At 33.3% G+C, this 23,594-nt stretch overlaps 1 pseudogene; it reads left to right on the forward strand.

The window, feature by feature from the left end:
* The first annotated feature begins 17,883 nt into the window (after positions 1–17,883).
* LOC144287543 (ethylmalonyl-CoA decarboxylase-like) lies at positions 17,884–18,385 on the forward strand (annotated as a pseudogene).
* Positions 18,386–23,594: the final 5,209 nt, after the last annotated feature.

Raw genomic sequence — 23,594 nt, forward strand, 5'->3', positions numbered from 1 at the left:
AAAAATGTTATGAAATCTCAGACCTCCCTCAGTCTTGACAACCATACACAAGTATTAAATCAAATAGTTAACAGAACTAAATGTGGAATACTTACAAATATGGGGAAATAAAGAAAGTAAAGAAATAAAGAAGTGTGTGATCTTTCATGATCTTGAAAACTATCCTAAAAGAACACAAACAAAAAATTAACTATTAAGTTACAAAAGTGGTAACTGAAATGCAATTAAAGCTAGGAATTTAATTTCTTCAGCAAAATGTAGGGTGAGCTAAGGAAAATTTCAGAAATAGTATTGCTCGAGATAAATGAGAAAAACAGGAAATAATTATTTCAGGTTATGCCATGAATGTTGAAAGGAGACAGAAGTGATATTATCACCAGGTAGTAGTAAATGCAAAATTTCTTTTTGAGACCCCAGAATTTCTACAAATTAATCTCAATCAATTATGGGATTACAATCACATTATATTTGAGTATTATAACTTGCAGTTAGACGGCCCCTATGCCCCTAAATATTTCTAGTATTTCTTAGGAACAAAGACGTTTGCTTATATGACCGTGTTGTACTTATCAAAATAAGAATAAAAACTTATCAATATTAGCAGTCATCTAAAACTATTATTTATTCTACAGACATTTTCATTATTTCTGAATTGTTCCATTAATGTCTTCTATAGCAAAAAGAAAGAAAACTAAACTAAACCCGTATCAATCCTCTCTAACGTGTTGTATCTAGTCCTCATTCTCATCTGTCTTCTAATCTGCAAAAGTTGACAGTCTTTTATTCTCTTCATTGACCTTAATCTTTTTAAATGAATGCAGCATTGTCTTATACAGTGTTCCATGATGTATATTTGTCTGGCATTTCCTCATTATATTAACGTTATGCATTTTAGGGCAAGCATATAACATAAGCGATACTGATTCTTTCCAGTGTATTATATTACAAGGCCTTTGATGTTGGTTTGATTTGATTACCTGGTTAAGGTAGTTTTGCCAATTTACTAGATTTTTTTCCTTTTGTAATTAAAAAGTATGTTGTGGGGGCACCTCAGTGACTCAATCAATTAAGCATTTGCCTTCGGCTCATGTCATGATCTCAGAGTCCTGAGTTCAAACTCAGCATCTGGCTTCAGCAGGGAGTCTACTTCTCAGCAGGGAGTGTGATTCTCCCTCTCCCTCTGCCCCTCCTGACCATTGTGCTCTCTCTCCCTCAAACAAATAAATAAAATATTTTAAAAAAAGAAAATATGTCGGGGGTGATCTTTGTAAATATATATCTGTTAGTAGTCATTAAAATTTAATTCAATGCAGTTTACTCAAGTATTCATTGATGATTCTCATCTGATTATCCCAATAGTCATCATTTTCATATTTATCAGTTGACATTAAAATATAAAAAATGTCTCCTTTAAATATTCAAATTAATTGATTTTTAAAAACTATGTTGTTATCCTGTGGCTCCACATTTTCTTTAACGTATTTCATAATATGTCTGATTTATAAAGATCCCAGTTAAAGAAGGACATGCCTATTATATAATTGGTCTGTCAAATGAAATTGCTTCAAGGAATACAGTTTGGTGGGGATAATTAATAAATTGATTAATCCAAGCCTATAACATCCCCAAATATCTGGGTAGCATTAATCATCAAATTCATATTAAATAAAAACTGACCTGTAAATAAATAAAATATAAGACACAGAAATTAAATCATTAAATCTGCCATTTTCCTTCTGTAAAGGTCACTAGTTTCTCTTAGATGCAGGATACCTCAGACAAAGAGTATTATTTGAATGTCAAATTTATGTACTTGCTTTGAAACTATGGAGAACTATTCTGTAGTATTCAACTTTTTTTTTTCCAGTAAATATCCACAATACTTTCCCTATTAAATATTTTAGAGCTGTGCCATTGTCATGCAATAGCACTTAATTATCTATTTGTGAAGTGAAAGAGGATAAGCAGCCATATGTATCCAAGCATGAATTAAGTATATTAATTATCTTACAACCCTATCCATTTATGTTTTTAGAAAGTCACATGCATAAAATTATGATTTGGATTAAAGTTTAACCATAGCCAGTGATGTTTCATACAAAATTATCTTGTGATAGAACATTCTGGAAATTAGACTAATCTGAGGCAATGCATGCAATGAAACTTTTATGGAAAGAACATTTCAAGAATGCTGAGAACCATTTGTTCATAAACATGGGCTGAATTATTCTCATTTCTCCCCAAAGATTCGCTTTTCTATATAAATAGTTTTGATTTAACATAATGTGACAATTTAAATTTTCTCTTCTTAAAGTAAAATCTCAGTTGGATTCAAACTCTAACTTTTACCCTTTTAAGAGTTATGATTTTCTATGATTTTAATGTGAATTTTCATTTATTTTTCCTCACAATAGAAGTTTCAGATATTTTGTATCAAAGTCTCAAGAGAAAAAAAAGAATTAAGTCCTTTCAACTAAGACTGTCCAGTCTAGGAAAAATTCAGTTTTAGAGTGCTACCGAATTTATGTCTGGTTTTCTTTCAAAGCTGTATTAATCAATATTAATAATTCTCCCCATAACTTCCCCTCTTCCCATTCTGAGAACATTTTTTCCCCTTTTACAAACACCAATCCCTGGTTTATTAATACCTGCATGCTTATATAGAGTTACTATATTGGTTAAGCATAAATTTACTTTTAGACCTAAGATGACCTGTAAAAATTAAATATAGCAAAGTATTAAGTATTAATATTGATAAAATTACATTATTCATTAATTTTATATCTTTGGATATAATTTATTGAAGTTTATTGTTTCATTAAGAAATGTAAAAGTACAAAAAAAAAGAAAATTAAAAGTACAATAAAGACAACCTAACATTTTAATTCAATGAGCTGTTTAATATATGATCAACTTTAAATGTAATAGGTAAAACCACACCAAGATTTAGAGTATAATATATGTAGTATAATGTATTTATATATATGTAAATGTGTGTGTATCTTACAACTACACAACTAACAAAAATAGGTCCCATATATCTGTAGCACCTAGAACCAACTACATATTTTAATTAATGTACTCTTTTACTCTACTTTGATCAATGATTATATTTTATAACATTTTCTAATTTAATTCAATTTATATCTAGATGTGAATATGCTGATGAAACATGGTTCTCTCAGAGTTATTTATAGTTTTAAATATAAAAAACTATTATTTTTTGACAGTCAATGCTCTTCTTTCAAAGAAGAAAAATGATTATAATAAATATTAGACTCAATAATATATATAAAAACAAGACCCGGATGAATGAAAATTTTACATTCATTTCACTTATAAATTGAACATAAGCGATTAAGAGTATGGACTCTGTATTGAAAAAAGAGAGTAACCCCTGACTTATTTGAAAAATGAGAACATGAGAATTTAAAGAAAGCTTTCAATATCTCCAGTATAAGTTTAATAAAATCTATTAACGTAATTCTCAGTATTATGAGCATGTCAGAAATACTTCAGACTGAATCAGTCTTGCAAAAGTGTATCACGGCCAATATGGCAAGACATTGATATGGATGATAGGAGAATCACACTGAAATAAAGTGGAAGAGCCTCAGATTGGAAGCTATATAGAGTAAATTTCAGGCCTATATCTGCTCCTAAATTCAGTTGCCATTTGAGCAAGTTAGGTAAACTTCTGCCTCAAGCTCTTCATCTGTAAAATATGAGCTAGATATGAAAGTGAGAAAAATGGTATCAAAATATATGGCTTCCAAATTCTTCATTCTTGGAGTCCATTTTCACCGGAAGGAGAGACTAAAGCTCATTAAATATATTTTGATGTCGACCCCTGAAATAAGGCAGAGACCAAAGTGAGGCCTTCCCAGGCAGTATTTATCAAAGCAGAGCTTTGACTTCTAAGAGATTGTTCTCAGTAAGATATGCTCTCAGCCAGAAAAGGTGCAATCCCATTTGTCTTTTCCTCTAGCTTCTTCATGGTCACTAGTTTGTAACACTTCACCCTTTGGAGAAATAACTGCCTGATTCCTGTCAGCCTCATTAATACTCCCTTCAGTGAACTCCTGGCTGATGCCCAGCCAGGGTGCTTTCCTTCAGATGGAGCCCAGCAATAATGATAGACATAACTGATTGGACTGGGCTTAGATTTTTAACCATCTGGCTTCACAGCAAAGTCCCACAGCAAGCCTGTAGCCCAGTCACAAAGATAACAGATTCCTGTTTCAAAGAAAAGTGTAAAACTGGAAGAGTAAGATATCTTTCTCTTCTTTATGTCATTAACACAGGTCTAAATGTATAAAACAGCATTTAAGTTAGGCCCATCGTACTTATTTTTTTATAATTTTGTACATGTTTTAAATCTGTTGGACTTGATTTAAATTAGAAAAGTAATGACTCTTTCCTTTTTGAGTGTTATTTACCAAATCGATCTTCTAAAAATGCTGCTACTTCATAGTCACAATTCATAGCAAAATTACAGGTAGTAAAGAAACAAATATTGAGAAACACTCATCGTAGATGAACACTCTGGTGAATTCATTATTTTTCAACTTTGTTACAAATTACAATAGAGAATTTCTTTCTGTACCTTTGGAATATATATAATTAGTGAAGTAGAATGGAAATTAAAGTATATAGTAATTATGTACTTCTAGGCAGAAGTAGTAAAAACTATTTGTGTGTATACAAGGAGTTTTTTTTAATTGAAAATCTTTATTTGGAAAATTGGCACATACAATTATATGGAAGAAGCCATCACCCATATTTGTTCATTTGCATTTAGTTAATTCACATAAAAGTTTTTAGAAAATTAAAAGCTAGATTGTATATAAAAGGTACACTTTTTGAAGGACCTCAAAGATAATACCTTCTATTCATTTTCCACAAAAAGGCCAAAATACAGCTTGCTTATGAAGGTTTTTAACCAATTTAAATTTCTAACAGAGATATGAACGCTTAACTTAGCAAAAGTGGTATTATTTTCAACCATTCTTTAAAATGCAAACACATTCAAGAGAGCAACAATTTATACCAAACTGCTGGAAAAATATTTTTAATTTATGTTCATACTTTACCATTAATATGCATATGTAGGGAACTTGCTGTTATTAACTCAAGTGAGTAAAGTCTGACATTTTAATAGAGTAAGAAAATATTTTATTTCTACACCGTGAAATATTTCACTGGCCATCAAAAGCATGTTTGCTAGCTGTTTCTGCTTTATAAACTGGAATAGAACTTCTGTTTGCCGGATGACCTATTATTTAGCTGATTCATGGATGTTTTTTATGATTTAAAGGTCAGCACTATCCATTAAACTTATTACATGAGGCAGTATGCTCGTAATCAAAAGTGCTTCCGTTTTTAACCTCATTAATTTTGCGTCATGAGGAAGAGGAAGATTTTAATATTTTAAAACCGTACTGACCATTTCAGAAAAGGGAAGGAGCAAGTGTGATATCTACTTTACTTCTTAGAGAATACTTGAGAGAAATTATTTTACCCTGTTATTGTAACATTGGGGAGTTTGTCATTTCCCTTTTTCAAAGGAAAGTTTCCAAATCGTATCAATCAGTTCTTCTTTGGTCAAGAGGCTTCATTTTCCCTTTTTGCCCATTTACCATGTTCTTTTGAGGGAGACAAGGATCTCCAGATTTTTGTGGGAGGTAGGATTCTAACACAGACACTTTGGTCCCAGTTCTCAGACATTTCTTTTTCTTCCAGATTGAGTATCTTCTTTCTCTCCTTCTGTAACATTTCTAGTACCTCTGTTCCTTACACCTTAATCAAATTTGGCCTTTTGACTCTTTCTTTCTTTCTGATGCCCTACTACCAACTCCATGCAGTCCTTGGGAGAGTTAAACAACAAAACAAAACAAAATTGGATTGGCAAGTTTGTATCTAGATCTTCTTTAGATTCTGGCTGCTTTAAATTAATATTTCTGATGTAGGGAGCAGAGGGGGAGGTAGACTTAGGTCTTCTGTTACTTTTTTAGACCCCCACATGCTTCATTTGGTGATGTGATATAATATTTTGGGACATAGAAAAAGTACTCTTTCTCCTGACTGAACACAGCCAGAACTATGATCCACGTTTTCCTGAGCAAAGAGCAGAGTGGATGTGATGTACCTGCTGTTTTTGTGCTTTGTGTTTAGGTAGTCCTTTTAGATACTAATAAAATATGCAGGCAAGTTTTAAAATACTAATGTAAAGCATATAATAGGGACAGTCAGAGCTGCTTTTGTCATTCTAGAAAAATGTTTGTTAGCATTGTGCTTCCCCACAACTCAAATACATATACACTGATATTTACATTTTTCTTCCTTTCTCTTAAATGTGTGAATATTTAATATAACATCATAATTTGTGGTGCACCAGGGCAGTTAACTTCTGTTTTTTGGTATTAGAATTTTCATATTTTGTAAGTTTAAAGTAGCAATGGTTTCATTTCTTAATGACCTCTTATACTAGAATACAGGTTTATTTCTCACACCTTATTATGCTTTTACAACAGATTAGGATTAACACAGAGCACAAGTTGGGTCAAGCTTTAAAATACTAATACTCTATCATAGAAAAGCAACACATTAAAAAAAAAGTTTAACAAAAATTGCATCAGTTTTCATATCAGTTTTCATACTCACTAGTTAGGTGAGTTATATGTTCACAACATTTTGTGTGCCATTAGTTTCATTTCTCTTTTGAATTTGGGAAGTTTAGGGGTTTGAAGAAATATCTAATTCACCAGATTAGTGAACATTTTGTTTCCAGAGTTCAAATTTAATTGTTCTTTTAGCAGTTTAGTTTTCAAATTATATTGAGATTTCTTTATGCTTTTTATTTTCACACAATTCTCTTGAAAATCAATGATGAATAATAATCAAATTAGGCAAACTAAACATACAAATTGTATACAATAACTTCTGCTTACAAGAACCCTGGGACTATTTTTTAAAAGCAAAGCAAAGGGGACAAAGAGGTTCTATTGACAAGTTCTGAAAAGGGCACTGGGGTAGCTCAGTTGGTTAAGTGTCTGCCAGCATTTGGCTCAGGTCATGATCCCAGGGGTCCTGGGATGGAGTCCATATCAGGCTCCTTGCTCCACCGGGAGTCTTCCTTGCTCCTCCTCCCACTCATTCTCTTTCTCTCTCTCTCTTTCTCAAATAAAAATAAATACAATCTTTTTAAAAAGTTATGAAAAAATGAATAGTGGCCCTATCTGACAAAGACATAGGACCCAGGTTTGTGACCTTCTCTGGGAGCAACATCCTATAGTTTAAAGAAAAGCAATACTTTAGAAACATTTTAATCTTACTATTTCCCTTTGAAGTTATTAAAGGACCAAACTAAGATTTAGAATTACAACTAAACATTTTGAGTGATTTTGAGAGTTCTCCGATATTTTCCTTAATAAATTGAAGCTATTATGTTAAAAACATAGAAAATGGAAATTTAGGCCTCTGTGTGTGTGTGTGTGTGTGTGTGTAAATGAAACATGTAAATTCTACATGCCAATAAATTTATTATTTCTCATAAATATATATTCTTGAATATGTTTTCAAATATGTCTAAGTTGTATTCATATGTACATATGACCCGCACAAATCTAAATTTACATTTGCAATCATAATTTTATTTGAAAACTATCTCTTGTTAAAAAACAAAATTCAGCTGAGTAAATTTAAAGATGTAATTGGCTTTATTTGATGATTCATGAATCAAGAAGCATCACATTTAGCAAATAAGAAGGAGCTCCCAGATGCTGTACAAAATGGAAGATTTTTAAAGGCAGAAAGGGCATGGGATAAAGAAGTCATAAACGAGAGAGAATTATTTCCGGCAAGGTCACCTTCCTTTGGGGATAGGGTGAGGGTCTATCATGCAGATCACCTCACTAGTGCTGACCAGGTAATTCCAGATTGACTGGTTAAAGGTCACATTCCTGGGAGAAGCTGAAACTGCAATTAGGTTAGGTATTAAATTTTGGTTTGCTGACATGGGGTTTAGCACAAGTAACACCAGTTAGGCCCAGTTGTATTTTTTTTTTTCTTTAACATTTTATATATAAAGATACAATTGCAGAATTTTTCAATGTAGCTATTTGAAATATGTAGAATCAACATATGTGGTTATCAGAACATTAATTTTTTAGCATTTTGTTTACAAATATAGGTCAGAGAAAGTTAATTGCTCTGTTAGTAAAAGCAAAAATGAATTAAACTTGAATGAAATTTCTGGAAGAATTAGACTTTGATGACCTTTTAAAATCACCACTGTTAGTGTTATATTTTGCTCAGTGAATTTTATAATCTGTATTATCATCATAATTTCTTTTTGGACTTTTTATTTTCTTTTAACAGGTTTCTATCCAATAACTTAGTGCATTTCAGTCAATAATCTCACATAAAAGAATGGAAAAAAACATACCATTGTTTATTGCTGGGATTGTATTAAAAATCAAATCTACATAGCTTAAAAAAATGAAAATGTAAATAATAATTTAGATAATTTAAGAAATACAATAGTTTGTTACCATAACTATATTGCACAAGTAATTCTTCTAAATGTCTGATGTTATATATCAATTTATGTATCATTGATGAATTTTATTAACCATAATGGTTATTAATAAACTTGAAAAGATATGGATTTTCTAATAATTCTTGATAGAATTTAATGAGCTACCTTTTCATAAGGAGCATCTGAGAAGAAACACTTTAATATGTAATATTTACAAACAATTCAAATACAAAGGATTATTATATAACATTTAAATTTACTGTTAGTTTATTTCAATTAATATTATTTTTAAAATTATACTTTTTTAAAGCTGATTTAATACAAATAGTTCTAACACTAAAAATAGTTCTATGGAAATTTTAAAAATTATGTACAAGGTTAACTTTTAGAGTTAGAGCAATTCATTAGAAACTAACATATGTTGTGCTAAATTAAATTTACTCTGCTTTCTGGGCTAATTTTGCCTAATACTAAGTTAAGAAATGCATTTGTAAAACCAACACTACATGGGATGCTAGGTAACAGCTTCTCTAATAATATCTACTTTTCATTAATGCATCACCAACAACTTTCTAAAAAAAAAACCAAAAAGAATCTTCTCCTTAAATCAATATTGTTGCTTCTATAGTTGAATAAAAATTCCAGTCTCAATATGGCATATCTTGAAAAATTGTATTGTCTTTTTCCTTTCATTTCATAATCACACTTTTGAAGATGCTTTCTCTTCTGAGCAGGAGTGAATAAAATATTCTGTAATTACCCATATGTCTACATACTACAACAAAATGACAATTAAAAAAAAATGATGGTCCATGAGAAAAGAGAAACAAATGAGGTGAGATATACTATTTCCTAAGGTTTGGGCATAAATCTAATTCCAAGACAGTGGCTCCCATAACAGAGTCCAGGTATCTTGTTCAATTGAGGAAAGAGATAATGAAGTGCAGGTTACAAAAGAAGACCAGAAAATTCCAAGTATAGTATATGAAAGAAGAAATTTGCACATAAAAAGGACTTAAGAAACTGTGATCAGGGACTTTTTGAGTGTTTGACTGAAAACCAGTCTATGCATTTGTAGGAGAACACACGAGATTAGGAAAGAATAATTTCCAAAGAAAGGTCAATTTCCATAAAGTTGCAAGTTGAATACTTCATAGAGCTCATACAGTTCTAGAAATCAGTTGAGTTCCATCTGTCAAAAATGGAAAATTCTTACTAAATGCATGGGGCATTAAATGTACACCTCAGAAGAGTTTACGTTACTAGTGATGCTAAATAAGTTCTAGAATGAAGACTGTCACAAAAGGAACAAATCTATGCACATGAATATAACTGCCTTCCAGAAAATATCAACCATCTTTTAAATGAGTAACACAAAATTCAGCACTTTTGCATGTAAATCACAGTGCCCAGAATCCATTAACATATTACTAGACATATGAAGAAGCAGGTGAATATCACCCATAACCAGGAAAGTGGCATACAAATGACAAAGGTAGAATTAACAGAAAAGAACATTGAAAGAACAATTTTAAAAATGTACCATATACTCATGAATGAACACACTGAGGAGAAAAAAAAGAATATAAAAAATAATCAAATGGAACTTATAAGGATGAAAAATACAATATATGAAAAAATTCATTTGAAGGGCTCTAAGAAAAGATAGAAACCACAGGGAAAAGAAAATCAGTGAATTTAAATGTGTAGCAAAAAGAGCTTTCCAAAAGAATATACGTGAAACAAATACAAAGGGTGTCAGTAATCTGTAGTACCCTATCGCATGATGCAACAAACACACACACACAGAGCTCCAGAAGGAGAGGTGAAATAGCAGAAAAACTATTTGAATGCCTTAACTGCTGAACATTTCCAAATTTGTGGAAATCTGTAAGGGTAGAAATTCAGACACTAAGCTTAAAACATGATAAACTTAAAATCACACCAAGGCACATTACAATTAAGCTAATGGAAATCAATTATTAAGAGAAAATCTTAAAAGCATGAAATAATAGGAGACAAATTACATAAGGAGGGGAGAAATGATAAGAATGGGAACCAACTCCTTACCAGACATAATTAAAGTAGAAGACAATGTAGCAATAACATTAAAGAATTGAAGGGGGGGGGGGGGAACTGCTGAATTAGAATGCCACACCTATTAAAATATATTTTTATACTACAGGTAAACTTTCTTAAACAAATTTTGTTAGCAGATCTTCACTACCAGAAATATTATAGCAAGTTCTTCAGCTGAAGGAAAATTGTATCAGATAGAAAATTGGATCTAAAAAAAGAATCAAGAAAAAACAAAAAAAAAAATGGTGTATATGTAAGTATATATAAATGCTCAAAGCCAATAAGCATTCACCAAATACCTTCCTTTTCTCTACTTCTATTCACTCCTCAATATGCAGAAATTTGGTATCCATCCTTACATGTCCACATCTTGGATGACATCTTCTAATAACCAACCCAAAATCATTATCAGGGTTATTTACTTGCTTTTTCAGCTGTATATAATGTTTTGTGGCTAAAGTCTTTCTTTTGGTTGAGTGAAGTAAGTCAGTCGGAGAAGGACAAACATTATATGTTCTCATTCATTTGGGGAATATAAATAATAGTGAAAGGGAATATAAGGGAAGGGAGAAGAAATGTGCGGGAAATATCAGAAAGGGAGACAGAACGTAAAGACTCCTAACTCTGGGAAAGGAACTAGGGGTGGTAGAAGGGGAGAAGGGCAGGGGGTGGGAGTGAATGGGTGATGGGCACTGGGGGTTATTCTGTATGTTAGTAAATTGAACACCAATAAAAAATAAATAAAAAAAAAACACCAAAAAAAAATTTAAAAAAATAAAGTCTTTCTTTTGGAAACTCATATTGGATTTCCATGAGTGAACCTTTCCTGATTCTCCTTTTCTTATATGTTTAGTTTTCTCTGTCTTGGAGCGCCTGACTGGCTCAGTCCAAAATGCACCCAACTCTTATTCTCGGGTCATGAGTTCGAGTTCCACATTGGGTGCAGAGATTCCAAAAACAAATAAACTTATTTTTAAAACTTTTTTTTCTCCTGTCTTATCACCCTCTGAATATCCCATAAGAACGGTGTTCATCAGTATTTCCAATTTGTCCATCATTTTACGTAGGCACTTTCCACTAACAAAATTATGTACTCACTTGGTTATTAACCAACTGCATGTTAATTCCCTCCAATTATTTATCTTGCATTTGGAGAATAGTGCTAACATCTCGATTCATATGTTTAATTGTTAAACTTTATTTACCACCACCAAGTCTCAATCTCAAAACCTCTGGAATGAACACAGGATCTTTAATTGCAAAATGTGTGTTTTTGCTTTATATTTATTATACTGTTTAATAGTACCTTCATTCATCTACTTGGCTAGCCGAAAAATTAAATATCCTTCTTTTAGCTTCTTGTTATGTTCAAACAAAAATATATTGAACACCTTCTACATATCAAGTACGTCACTGTGCACTAGAAATATAAAAATAAAAGATAATGTCTATCCTGATGGAGGCAAGGCATATGAGAGACAATAAGTAAAAATACAAAACAATGTGGAAAAAGGCCATGAAAATGAAGTAAGTAAGGAAATATTCAAAGCACACTGGAGTGGTCAGTTGAGACCTCATAGATGAAGTAATATCATCGCCTGTTATTGAAAGTTGAATGGAGTTTGTGAAAATGAGAAAACAACAACAACAGCAACATGAGAATAGTTCAGGCAGAGGAAACAGGATATGTGAAGCCAGAGAGTTTTGGAAGAGAAAAAGAAAATTATATGAATATGAGTAAGAGGAATTAGTTGAATCTTTGGCAGATTTGAAGCAGCTTAAGCATTTTTATTAAGGACATATCAACTTAGATATTAAGGGCATATCTATTTTTACAAGGATGTGTCTATATAGAGAGACTGAAAATTAGGGAATTCACAATCTTTAAGAAACAGAAAGGCAAAGTCTCACTTGTGTTTTAGAAACATTAACAAAGGCATATAAAAAATCATCATGTTGATAAAAATTACTGGTGCAATAAAACAAACTTCTCTACCTTTCTTTTAAATCATTTCCCTATGGTGATTTGACCTCTTTGACTTTGCCACCCACTGCACTCCAAAGGGAGGCTAATATGCTAATCTAATTGGTCCAATCCAATTCTCATTTTGTTGGCTGATTTATGCAGAGTACTGAATTAGATTTACAGCCCAAGTGAATTTAATATGTCCAATGATTAACACGGGAGGAAACAACTAAACAAAACAAAAACACCTTGTGGGGAAATCACAACCCTTGTGAGATTTGGATATTGGTTTTTAAGTCACACTTATAGCAACAAATATTATGGGCTGAAATATGATAGGTGGTATAGCTGGTTTGGACCTTTAATTATTAGACACAGGGAAGGGTTTTATTTGGATTATAAAAGATTGGATGAGCCCTCAAGTTATACGGCCCCCAGTAGGGCTTTGGCAACAGAGGAAATGACAATAGGGTGGAAGAGTCCAACATGTGAAAGAGAAAAGAAGCAAGAAGGAAAGTTCAATTCATATAGATCATGAAAGTTGGGGTTACCAATACCAAATGAGTTTCTTCTTCCTCCCTCCTTCTGCAACAGAATTCTGTTCTTGTTGCCAAAAATAATCATTTCATATGCACTCTGTATTCATCCCCTCTCCTTATGAAGTTTAGTCCTTTCATCAGTTTCTCTGCCACTCCCTTTCTTCCTTCTGAATTGTTTTCAATAGCATACAAATACTGCTTAGTATTCTCTGCCCAGCAGTACTACTTTAGCTTATTTGGCTTGTTGATTTTGGCCTTTTCTTTCAACTAGATTATAAATTCCACTAGGGCAAGGACTAACACTATTTGTTCAACTTGGTATGTCTAGTACACAGATCAGTGCCAGAACTCTAAGATGCATCCTGAAATTAGTGGGGAGTCATTAACAGAGATTTGAGCAAGGCAAATGACATGATCAAATTTCCATTATATATTGTTCATGGGTCTACTGGAAGAATGGAGAGAAGAGAACATAGCTGTAGGGACACTGATCTATTACTTGGCTGCTGCGTCTCCTGCATCATTAATTTCATCCTGTATGTGATCATTCCCATAAGTATGAAAACCTACTATTGCACTCTCAAAAGCCATCAAGGACCTCATAGCCCTTCCAGCACCATCCCTGTTTGCACACTCTCTAAAACAAAACCAAAAACTCTTAAAACATTAGAGGTATTCTCTTGTATATCTCTATTCCCAAATTCACACTTCATTCTTTCCAATTTATAAAAATATGTAATAACTTGATAGGCTTTTTTCAGTTACCATTTGATGAAAAATTTTCCAAATCTCACCAACATCCCATGGAGGTAGAAACTTGATGAGAATATGTTGTTTTACCTGGACTTTGGTACGATGATGCCAGATAAACTGCAATTAATTAATAAGTTTAGGAACAAAAAATAATGTAAGCTAATGATGGATAAATTTAGAACTCTCTATACATTTCTGTCTCTGGGGGGAGGTGTGTATGGTAAAATGTACATTAAAGAGTCAACAGGCTCTTATATATTAGGTTTGCTAGATTGTGTTGCACATATTATACAGTATATTTTGGGTAAATATTTATAAAAATGTTCTCCTTTCAGATCAAGAATCTGTGGCACAAAGAGTAATAATTTGACTGGTCATGATGGTATATAATGGTAAATGAGAGTTTTGTCCTAGGTTGTCTGACTTCAGAATAAAAAGTATTATAGTGTCTCCTTTGAGTAAAATAGAAATAAGGGTAATTTGTGCCAAAAAGAGTATTCCACATTATTTATCTTGACCCTTTAGCAATTTTCATTCCAGAAAAATATTCAAGGCAAGATCATAGCTTTACTTCATGAGATGAAAATCAAGCTTATTAATATTAATCATACCTAGCATTTTTGAATGCATGTTACCTATATATCATTATTTACAAATGAAAAGTTTTTTGTAAAAATTTTTAAATGTAAAGTATTCTTAGCTTCCTTACAACACTATTATAATTTCATCTAAAACTTGTTTCAGTAACCTTTAGGCCAAAACAGTATAGGGCAAATATATCCAAATATACTGTACTATATTAGATTAGATCCTATTTATAAGCCTCTTAAGGTTGATGTTAATGATGAAACACAATAGTAAATGTACAGAAGAAGAGTTTTTCTACTATATTTAATATTCTGATGCAATACTAGGACTATAGTTGAGAACTTTTGCCTATTCCTTCATCATATTATCAATTTTCTTTGACATAATAACTTAAAAGTAATGAGATCAAAGTAAGATACACTCTGCAAATGTGAAAACAAATTTTATTAAGCAGTTTATTGGAAATACTCTAAAAATGGTAGTATCTTATCCAAAATTTTTAAAACTTACCTAGTCTCTTTGTCTACTGAATAGTTTTTTAAAAGATTTATCAATTTATTTGAGAGAGAGAGAGAGAGAGAGAGAGAGAGCAAGCACAAGTCAGGAGAGGGGCAGAAGGAGAGAATCTTTAAGTAGACTCACCACTGAGCACAGAGTCTAGGTGGGGGCTCCATCTCACAACTCTTAAGATCACAACCTGAGCCAAAACCAAGAGTCTAACACTTAACAAACTGAGCCAACCTAAACCCCTGTCTACAGAATAGCTTTTAATGCTTTTTCTCATTAGCCTCAATCTTCCTTCATGGGCTTACTTTGTACCATTCTTTCCACCTAGTGGTGTAAGCAACCTAGACTGTGTCTGTGAATTTTTGCATCCAAATTACTTTCCCTCTCCATTTTTCTATTTGAGTCAGGTTATGCAGAATTTTGTTCTTTCAAACCCTAACAGGTATGCAGAAATCCTGAGGGGGAAATGTCATCTTTAATCAAATCTTAAATTTTCAGGAATTAAGATTTTAAATCAGTCTTCAATGGTAGCATTGTGCCAGCTGTCTTGAATTTCCAATAATATTTAATTTTTCTCATTCTTCTATGAGCAGTTATGAGCCACAAAGTTCCAAAGACTAACTTTAGATGTGGCTGAACACTGAAGCCTTTACCACTGCACGCCAACAGAAGCTTCTTGGTTTTCTGCTTATCTGTGTGAAATTGTGAGGTTCTGTTCAGGGCTTCTCAAAATTGAATATACATAAAAATCAAAAGGGAATCTTGGTAAAAGATAAATCTTGATTTGGTAATTGGGGTGGTATTTAATAATATGCATTTCTAACAAGTTTTTATAATGCTGCTGGTCTTTGGGCTACATTTTGAAGAGCAATATTTTCACGTATGCAACAACCCATGTATTAAATTCAGTCTCTTCTATTTCTATAAGCAAATGTGTCTGTAAATAATATGTTCACAATCTAAGATATGGTAGACTTTCTAAACTTCTTAGGAGACACTAAGAAGTGTTTTAAATCAAAATACTATATACTATTTCAAATAAAATGCCAGGGCTCATCACCTTTAAAGATTTGTTTATTTATTTGAGAGAGAGAGCATGTGAGTGGGAGGAGGACCAGAGGGAGAGGGAGAAAGAGAATCTCAAGCAGACTCCCTGCTGAATGCAGAGCCCAATGCTGGGCTTGATCCAAGAACCTGGAGATCATGACTTGAGCCAAAATCAAGAGTTAGATGCTCAACCTACTGAGTCACCCTAGTGTCCTGGCTCATCAACTTTAAAGTGGCCTTTGCTTACTCCACTAAATGAGGAGATTAACTAGTTTTTTTTTTTTACCCTATGTCATGCCAGTTTCTCTTCATTTAGTAGGTTCTTCTTTCAACCTCCCTTTTCTCTCCTTAATTTGTACTTCATCATTGCCTGATATTATCTTTACAGGGACTTACCCAAGCCAAGAGGATTCATCAAGGCACTTTCCTACTGAAAATGGTTTCTCCTATAAGGGAAATTCTGACACCAGTTATCAAGAAAATAATTACCTCATTATACAATACAGATAACATAAAATCATAGGCTCCAAGGTCTCTATATTACTAAATGCATTTAAGACTACTCAAGATTTAAAAAAAAAAAAACACCTTCATAAAACTAAATCTAGTCATTTAAATCATTTGAAAGAAATAAGGATTTTTCTATGAAAAACAAACAAAACAAGTTTTCTATGAAAAACTTTCAAGTTGGCATGCAAACATCTAAATAAAAGGTAATTTGATTTTCACTGAAATATTATTGGCTACACATATCTGAAAAAAAAAGAGCCATATTGTATGAGGAGTATTACCAAAATACTACTTTAAAAAGTTACTCTCATCAATTAAATTCATACAGGGTAAGACTTTCAAGGACATTAGAATTATCACATCCATGAATGTGCAGGAAGTTTCTCCGCAGTCAACTTTCTGCTAAAGTAATAAAAATAATCTATTGATTTCTATGAAAAATCATCTGATATATAAAGAATGACAAATCTTCCTCTGTGCTACTATTCCCAGTGTTCTTTGGTTCTTTGTCCTTTTCTCTCATTGAAGAGTAGCAGTTCTCTCCTGCACTCTCTGCCTGCTTTCTGCTAAGAATAGACGGATCTTCCATCATATCCTCCAGCTTTATGACAGTCTGAGAACCTTCTGTTACACCCACGGTTTTACCACACATTCTCTTATCGACTTAGAGGAAGTACACAGACAAACTTCACAAGCAGAGTAACATTTATCCTTTAAATTCTTCACTTGTTGAAAAATTATTCACTTATGCTATAAATATCCTTCTACAGCAATGACCTGAATTTTTTGACTAGGAATAAATTTCCTACTATAAGAAAAAGACAGCAAAGAGTGATACATTAATGATACTAGAAAGAGGGACCTATTACTTCTACAACTCACTAAATTTGGACAATAATATTCCCAAGCTACACATCACATATTTCTTTACTTTTAGAATGTCTCTCCATTAAATAAATCTAAAGATACAAGGTGATAAAAGATATTCATTTGCTGACAGAGGAACTATTTTCATATATACCTTTTTTGTTCAGATCTCTTGTGGTCTAGTAGTTTCAGCTTCTTAAAAACTATAAACACAAATTTAAAAATTACAAAAAGGAGTATATCTTAACCTTTTGAATGATGAAAATTCCTAAGTGTGAGATATATTTTTAAGACACACAATAGAAGACTTACTACAAATTATTTTATGCATTTAAAAGACATTAAATTGGGGCGGGCGCAGGGAGGAAGGAGGCCCGGGAGCTCCGCGGGCGCTAAGTGCGGTAGATCGCAACATTTGAGTACTTTGCTTGGATGATTATTAGTTCTTTTTATCACCTTGACCCAGATCAGTATTATAGCCCATAAGAATGGCAGGAAATCTTCTGAAGACATCATCTTTGTCTGTAAGGACAAAATTACTACATCAAACTGGATTGTCCCTTTATAATACATCTCATGGCTTCCATGAGAAAGAATTACAAACAACAACAACAACAACAACAACAGTTTCCTGGTGGATCCGTTGACCTTCAGAAGGAAGACAGTGGCATTGGTATTCTTACCCTGAACAACCCAAGTAAAATGTATGCTTTCCCAGGTGTTAGGATGCTACAACTTCTGGAAAAAGTGATTGAATTGGAAAATTGGACAGAGGGGAAAGGTCTCATTGTTCATGGGGCAAAAAATACTTTCTCCTCAGGATCTAATCTGAATGTTGTAAAAGCACTAGCGACTCCAGAGGATGGAATGGCCTTATGTATGTTCATGCAAAATACCTTAACAAGATTTATGAGACTCCCTTTAATAAGTGTTGCACTGATTCAAGGTCGGGCATTAGGTGGAGGAGCAGAGGTTACTACAGCATGTGATTTCAGGGGTCAGAAATCTACATGTGGCTTGGCTGGGTGCCTCTGGCTCAGGTATCTGATGAGGCTGTAATCAAGATGTCAGCCAGGACTCAACTGAGGGAAGATTGTGTGGAAACTCACTCAAGAGGCTGTTGTCAGGTCCTCACTGACTATTGCTGGGAATATGAGTTTCTTGAGCTTGCCTGGGCTTGCCACAGGGCTACTCACAACCTAGAAGCTTGCTTCCTCCAAATTGAGAGGGTTCTAAGAGAAAGAAAATAGACAAGACAGAAACCCACAGTCTTGGAAGGGACATCCCATTTCTTTTCCTGTATTATTAGTTCAGGGTCACTAGGGGTCACTAGGTCCAGTCCACATTCAAGGGGAAAAGATGACATACACAAGGATGTAAACACCAGGGGCAGTGATCATTGGGTATCATCTTGGAGACTGCCCACTTGAATAGACATAAATATTGTTCTAATTTAATTTTTGTGTTATATGTAGTAGATTTAGGTATCAGTGTTACACTTCATTAAAAAAAAATTGGAATGTTTCCTTCATTTTCTATCTCAGATGGCATCAGAACTACACAGTCTATAAAGATTTGGTAAACCCTGTGAAACCATCTGGGTCTGGTACCTTTTTGATTTTGATAAGTCCGATGACACTATAATTATTTTGGCTTATAAGTTTTTTATTGTTTTTTGCTTAGAGGTACCAAGGTTTCTCTATATGTAAAGTCTAATAATTTATTAGGATATGTCTGAGGTGATTCTTTAGAGTCCATTTTCCCAGGTATCCAGTGAACGCTTTCAATATTTGTTGTATCAGTTTCAGTTACTCCTATAGGGCTTATTGCTTATTTCTCTAACTCCTTTTTCTTCTTCTTTTTTTTTAACCAATTCTCATTCTCTTGGTTGTTTTCCTGCTTTTTTAAAAAACCCTAAACTAAATTGTTATTCAAACGTAAAAAAATAAAATAAAAGACATTAAATTCACCATAGAAGTAAATTAGAAGTAATGATATGCTACATGAAGGAACAAGGGAGAGGTCAGGATATTTTTAAATTTGACTAAAGGATTATGTGGTGGGACCTTAGGTGGAGTATAAGAGCATTAGCAAAGATAATTATATGGTAGTGATTACCATATGTAAAGAAAATGAAAGTTGTTGGTTATGTACAAGAATGTATGTGGAGGAGGTAGCCAAGATGGCAAAGTAGTAGGAGGACCCTACACCTGCCTCCTCCCTCAAACATAGCCAGATAAATATCAAATCATTCTGAATACCCAAGAAATTGATGTGAAGACTGACAGAACAAACTGTACAACTAGAGGAAGAGAAGAGGCCACATCGAGGAATGTAGGAAGTGAAGAGATGTGGTTTGGGGGGGAAACAGATCACAGGTGCTACAGAAGGGAGGAGCCCTGATTTTGGAAAAAGGGGAGAGAGGAGTACACAGGTGATCACACAAGGAGAACATTTCCCCAAGGCCATTGACTGGGAAAATGAGGGGGGCTGATTTTTTTGTGAGTTTTGCAACCAGTGGAGATCAAAGACTAGAGTTTTAGAGATCTGCAACATGACTAGTATAGCTCCTTGAGGGCACTGCACTGCAGTGCTTCTGGAGAAAAGACAGGCAAGTAACCCAGGCTACCAGGTGCAATCTGAGGATTACTTGGGATGTACTTGGGGAGACTGTTTCTTCTTCTTGGAGTGCATCTGAGAGAGGTGGCATTGCCTCTTGAGGACAAAAGGCCATATATGATAAACCCACAGGTGATATCATCCTCAATGGGGAAAAACTGAGATCTTTTCCTCTACAGTCAGGAACAAGGCAGAAATGTCCACTCTCACTACTGTTATTTAACATAGTACTAGCCTCAGTAATCAGACAACAAAAAGAAACAAAAGGCATCCAAATCAGCAAGAAAGAAGTGAAACATTCACTATTTGCAGACAACATGATACTCTGTATAGAAAACCCCAAAGACTCTACCAAAATTTGCTAGAACTGATACACAAATTCAACAAAGTTGTAGGATACAAAACCAATACACAGAAATCTATTGCATTTCTACATACTGATAATGAAGCAGCAGAAAGAAAAATCAAGGAATCGATCCCATTTACAATTTCACCAAAAACCATAAGATACCTAGGAATAAATCTAACTAAAGAGTTGAAAGACCTGTTCTCTGATAACTATAAAACAATGATGAAAGCAATTGAGGATGACATAAAGAAATGGAAAAAACATTCCATGCTCATGGATTGGAAGAACAAATATTGTTAAAATGTCTATACTACCCAAAGCAATCTACACATTTAACACAATCTTCATCAGGTTACCACCAGCATTTTTCACAGAGCTAGAGCAAACAATCCTAAATCCTTTTGTGTATGGAACCACAAAAGTTTTGAATAGCCAAACTAATATTGAAAAAAAAAAAAAACAGTACCAGATGCATCACAATTCTGGACTTTAAGTTATATTCAAAGCTGTAGGGATCAAGACAGTATGGTACTGGCATAAAAACACACATAGATCAATAAAACAGAGTATAAAACTCAGAAATAGACCAACAAATAAATGTCAATTAATCTTTGATGAAGCAGGAAAGAACATTCAATGGAAAAAAAAAAAGACAGTTTTTCAACAGATGTGCTGGGAAAACTGGACAGCTACATTCAAAAGAATGAAACTGGACCACTTCCTTTCATCATAGACAAAAATAAATTCAAAGTGGATAAAAGACCTAAACGTGAGACAGAAAACCATCAGAACCCTAGAGAAGAATACAGGCAGCAACGTATTTGACATTGGCCATAACAACTTCTTACTAGATACATCCCCTGAGACAAGGGAAACAAAAGTATTAATAAACTATTGAGATTTCATCAAGATAAAAACTTTCTGCACAGTGAAGGAAACAATCAACAAAACTAAAAGGGAACCTTTGGAATGGGAGAAGATATTTGCAAATGACATTTCTGATAAAGGGTTAGTATGCAAAATATATAAAAGACATAAAACTCAAACCCCAAAATCAAATAATCTAGCTAAAAAATGGGCAGAAGACATGGATAGACATTTTTCCAAGGAAGACATACAGATGGCTGACAGACACATAAAAAGATGCTCAACATTATTTACCATAAGGGAAATATAAATCAAAATCACATTGAGATATTACCTCACGCCTGTCAGAATGGCTAAAATAAACAGCACAGGAAACAGATGTTGACAAGGGTGTGGAGAAAGGGTCACCCTCTATTGGTGGGAATGTAAAATGGTTTCCTAACTGGTGCAGCCAGTTAGGAAAGCAGGCTTTGGACAACTGTTTCTGGAAAGTAAGGAGATTCCTCAAAGAGTTAAAAATAAAATGACCCTATGATCTAGAAATTTTACTATAGGTATGTATTTACTTAAAGGATACAAAAATACTGATCTGAAGGTATACATACACCCCAATGTTTATAGAAACATTATCAACAATAGCCAAATTATAGAAAGAGCCCAAGTATCCATCAACTGATGAATGGATAAAGATGTGGTGGATACATACAGTGGGATATTACTCAGTCATCATAAAGAATGAAATCTTGCTATTAGTGACAACGTGGATGGGGCCAGAATCTTATGCTAAGTGAAAGAAGTAAAAAAAAGATAAATACCATATGATTTCACTGAGATGTGGAATTTAAGATATAAAATAGATGAACACAGGGGAATAAAGATAGGCACACCAGAAAACAGACTCTTAACTATAGAGAACAAACTGAACGTGGCTGGAGGGAAAGTACATGGGGAATAGGTAAAGGATGATGGGTGAGGCACTTGTGATGAACACTGGGTATTATATGTGACACTTTACTAAACTCTATACCCAAAACTAATATCACACTGTATGTCCGCTAATTGAAATTTAAATAAAAACTTGAAACTACAAAAGAAAGAAAGAGGGAAAGAAAGAAAAGAGGTGTGTGCATGCACATGTGTGTTTGCGTGTTAAGGTTTTTAGAAAGGTAAGGTTTTTATAAATTGTTAGAATTTACATTTTTTTTCTTTTTTAGATAGATAACTAATTGTGCCAGCACCATGTATTAAAGTGAACATTTTATTATACCATAAGGTCCAATACCAAGAATAAATTTTATTTCTATTTACTATATACAACTTCAGTATTATACTACTTTGTTTACAAAAACCCTTTAAGTTTTTTATATGATAAAGCAAACTTCCTTCCCAAACTTATTTTAATATATTTATCAGTCTCCTCAATGAGAACCCTCAACTTTGAACTTGGGTTTTATGGTTGGATTAAGTGTGTCTCTTGATGATTAGGTGATTATTGCATGTAGAAAGGAGATTGTCTTTCCCTTTTATGGTCATAGTGGACTTAACTACTTTTCAACTTTTTAAATTTGGTATAACCATGTAACTTACTTTAGCCAGAAATGGGCTTCTTGGTGCTTCTAGAAAACAAACAAACAAACAAACAAACAAACAAAAACACTGAAGAGCTAGTACATGATTAACTATATTCTCTTTCTCTGGCTAAGAAGACTCTAAGGTCTTAATGTTGTAATGGTGGTTTCATTACATGGAGTAGTTTGTTAACTAGGTCATGAATGAATATGACAAGCACTGCTCTTCTACTAACAAAGGTTTTATCATTGTATCAGACACATATTGTGAACATGAAATCAATCTTTGATGTTTTTGTTTTCAATTTTTATTAGACTTTATTTTTTTCAGAAAACTTACAGTTTCACAGCGAAATTGAGCAGAAGATACCATGATTTCCCATATACCACTTGCCCTCATACACACAAAGCCTCCTCTTCTGTCAATATCTGTGATAGAGGGTATATTTTACAATTGAAAAAAAAAATAAATAAACATGTTGAATAAATCTTGTGGAATCCTATAACTTTAGTACCCAAGTTATGTCCAACACCAATCTTGTAACAAAAGATTAACCGGTTGCCTCTATTATATGTGTCAGAGAAGCAAGAGAATTAGAAAAAATTATTCATTTATCAGTATTGCCTGTTGAGTAGACGGCAGTATGTTGCTCCTTCACTCTATTCATTTCAATGAAAGTAATAAGTGGCTTTTAACATTCCAGTGTCACCAAGGTACTCGGCACAGAGCAATGTGAGATGCTTCTTGTAGCATTTGACCTGTATATCCTGATGCTTGGGAAGCCGGCTAAGAGAC

This window comes from Canis aureus, chromosome 17, assembly GCF_053574225.1.
Source record: "Canis aureus isolate CA01 chromosome 17, VMU_Caureus_v.1.0, whole genome shotgun sequence".
Lineage (NCBI taxonomy): Eukaryota > Metazoa > Chordata > Mammalia > Carnivora > Canidae > Canis > Canis aureus.